The following is a 3861-nucleotide window of genomic DNA, read 5'->3' as shown; positions in this document are numbered from 1 at the left end:
TGAGAGGGTGTGTGTGTGCATGTGTGTGTGTTTATGTTGGGATATATATATTGAGGGGGGAGGGGTGTGTGTACTAAGGGGGGTGCAGTTAAAATTGGCGGGTAGGTCACTAAGGGGACATCTCCTGATTACTCACAGTGACGTCCCCTCACCCTCCCCACCAAGGGGCCCTAAATGTCTAAGGTGCGGTTAAAATTGGCGGGTAGGGTGCTAGGAGGACATCCGCTGCTTGCTGGCAGTGATGTCCAAGCACCCCCCCTACCAAGGGCCCTACATGTCTAAGGTGCAAATAAAACCGAAAGAGGGGGGGCCCACTCCATACGGCAACCATAGGAGGGGGGCCACTGCCTAGTAAACCCCCCCCCCCAAGGCTCATCGCAGGCTAAGCCCCCCACCCCCTCACCCTATTTTGAGGTTATCTGAGGAAGGGGGTAAGTTGGGGACAGCTGATAGACTGTCCCCTGGTGGTCAATCAGCTGTCCCCCCCCCCCCCCCCCCCCACCCAGCAAGGGGGCCAGGCCCACCCAGCCCAGGGGCCCCACCCCCGGAGGCGCCGACACCCCAGGCCCAGCACCACCCCCCCCACACAGAGAGAGAGGAGCCAGAAAGCGCTGGCCCCCCCCGGAGCAAGCCCAGGCCCCCACCCCCAAACGCCGGCCCTAGAAGAGCTCTGGTCAGGCCTTGACGGGGCCGAGGCAGCCAACCGGCCGGGGAAACCGCCGATGGCCTCAGCGGAGACCCCGACCCGTCAACCCCCCCTGCCCCGTACCAATAGTGCCCCCCCCCCCTCCCCCAGAATTCCCCCCCACAGGACAGGGCCGACAAGACCCCCCACCCCACCCCCACCCCAGACGCCGAAGCGGATGACACCCAGAGCGACCGGGGGCCCCAAGAGGGTTGTCCCGTCCCGTCCCAGAGCCAGGGAAGGGTCGATCCCAGCCCCAGGTGTAGATGGGAAGCCCATCCAGCGCCGCTGGGCCCCCCCCCCGAGCAGCGCCCCCCGCCAACCCCCCCCAGCACAGGCAAAGGGACCACCCCCCCAAGCCAAGCCAAACCACCATCCCACCCCCCCACCACGCACCCCCACACCCAAGCCCAGAGGACCACGCAGCGCCCCAGCCCGCCCCACCCAGGCGCCGGACCCAACCCCCCGACCAACGGAGCCCCCACCACCCCACGCCAGGCATCGGAGGCCCCGACCCCCACCCCAGCCCACGGCAGAAGGGCAAGGAGCAGCGACGACCAGGCCCCCCCCACCCCCTAAGTCACGGAGTTAGCTATGGGAGACCAGAGAGACTGAATTCTTTCAAAGTTACTTGAACTTTGGGCTGACATTTTTTCCAAGCTGATATGATCAAGCAGCAGATTTCTGTGTTGACTTATATTTATATATTTTTTGCTTTTCCAATTTATTAAAATAGTTTTTTTAGCAATGCAAAGAGTTATGAAAATGATAGAGCCTAATCCTCCTTCAACATCGATGGCACTCATGTCACCAAGCACACAAAGTGACGGTGAAGCTGTGATTGAAACCTTAAGCCAGACTGATAGATCGGCACATACCTGCTGCCAGAGAGCCTGGACAGGCGTGCAGAACCATAGTGCATGCATGTAATTGTCGGGTAGATTACTGTCACAGTGCTGACAAATGTCTGAGTTACTGAGACCCATCTTGAACATCCTCTGTCCAGTGTAGTAAATTCTGTGAGGAGTTTTGAAATGGATTAGCTGCAGATTTGGACTTTTTGTCATTTTAAAGGTGTTTAGACAAAGTTCTGACCAAAAGCTTTCATCTGTGCTGATGTTCAAATCCGCATCCCATTTTGTTATTGGAAGTGAAATATTGTTATCTAAAATACATAAAAGTTTGTATATTTTGGAGAGAGTTCTATTCATTGAGAAATTGATCAGAGTGGTAACTACATCTGGTAGCTTTAAATCGTTGTCTCTGTATTTAAATTTTTTAGTAGTAATTGATTTAAGTTGCTGATATTCCAAGAAGTTATATATTCCATGTTTGTCTTGAAGTTCCTGGGGAGTTATGAATCTTCTATCAATAATTATGTGCTCTAGTTGTTTTATGCCCCCTGCTTGCCAAGCTGGGAAGTGGATAATTTTTTGTTTATGAGGATGTCTGGGTTGTTCCAGATGGGTGTCATTTTGCACGGTTGAATTGATGATTTTGATATTTTGAGAAATTCCCACCAGGCTGTTAAAGTGGCATTTATATTAATACTTTTGAAACAATCCTGTTTTTTAACTATTTGGCTAATAAATGGTAGTTCTGACAGGTTGATCTTTCCACATAACGCCTGTTCCAAGTCTAACCATGAGTTAGTTTCTGGATTATTTTTTAACCATTTTAAGATGTATTGTAATCTATTTGCAAGAAAGTAATTGTGGAAGTTAGGTAATTCTAATCCTCCACAGCTTTTTGCAGATTTTAAAGTTTTTAGACTAATTCTTGCAGGTTTATTGTTCCATAGAAAGCTTGATATGGATGAGTCTAATGTTTTGAACCATTTTAATGGCGGTTGTGTGGGAATCATTGAGAAGAGATAATTAACTTTGGGTAAGATTTTCATTTTAACCGTGGCTACCTTGCCCATAAGGGACAAAGGCAGGTTGGTCCAGCGTGTTAGATCGTCCTGGATGTTTTTCAGTAATGGGGTGTAGTTTAGCTGCACCAGTTCTGAAATTTTGGGGGAAAAATAAATACCTAGATATTTTATATTGCCTGATTTGACTGGTATTGTGAGTCCTTGATCCGCATTACTGTTCAGTGGTAATAAAACAGATTTATTCCAATTAATGGAATAGTCTGATATAGAAGAGAATTCATTAATGATTGTTGCCGTTTCATTTACAGAATGTATATTACTTAAAAACAGTAATATGTCATCTGCATAGAGACTAATTTTATGATGGCTGTGTTTGGTTTTAATTCCTTTAATACTCTCATTCTGTCTTATTGCTGCAGCTAGAGGCTCGATAAATATTGCAAAAAGAGAGGGGGAGAGTGGGCAACCCTGTCTAGTTCTTCTTCAGAGAAAAAACCTGTTTGAAGTCTGTTTATTAGTTCTAACTGATGCATTGGGGTTGTGATATAATATTTTGATCCAATTGATGAATGCTTCTCCAAAACCAAACTTATGGAGGGCAGCAATGAGGAACTTCCAGTTTACTCTATCAAAGGCTTTTTCAGCATCCAGTGATAGTATAGTCATTTCCTGGTTTTTGATGGTGGCAAAGTCTATTATGTTAACGAGTCTGCGGACATTATCATCCGAGTGTCTGCCTTTGATGAATCCAGTTTGATCAAGGTCAATTATGTGAGGAGTGACTTTTTCTATTCTCTGTGCTAGTGCTTTGCAGATAATTTTTACATCTGCATTAATTAAAGAAATGGGGCGATAGCTTGAAGGACTAGTGGGATCTTTGTCTGGTTTTAGAAGAAGGATAATGTTGGCAGAGTTCATGTTAGGTGGTAGAGATTGGCTTTCATTGATAAATTTTACCGTTTTATAAAACGTTGGTGCCAGTTGTTCCCAGAATTCCTTATAAAACTCTGCAGGAAAGCCGTCAGGCCCTGGTGCTTTACCATTAGGCATAAGTAACAGAGCTTCATGAAGCTCAGACAACGAGAGCGGAGAGTCTAAATTTGTGATTTGATCTTCGTTTAACCTGGGCAGGTTTATATTGTTGAGAAATGAGTTGATGCTTTGTTCTGATGGATTGATCTGTGGAGTGTATAAGTTTTGATAAAAGTCTTTAAACGCATTATTCATTTTTACCGGGTCATGGGTGACATTCCCTGTTTGGTCCATAATCGAAGTGATTGTTGATTTTTCTTTATTGATT

Source organism: Oryzias latipes, chromosome 18 (assembly GCF_053564925.1).
Source record: "Oryzias latipes strain Hd-rR chromosome 18, Olatipes_Hd-rR_3.1".
Classification (NCBI taxonomy): domain Eukaryota; kingdom Metazoa; phylum Chordata; class Actinopteri; order Beloniformes; family Adrianichthyidae; genus Oryzias; species Oryzias latipes.
Note: the sequence above shows the minus strand (reverse complement) of the source record.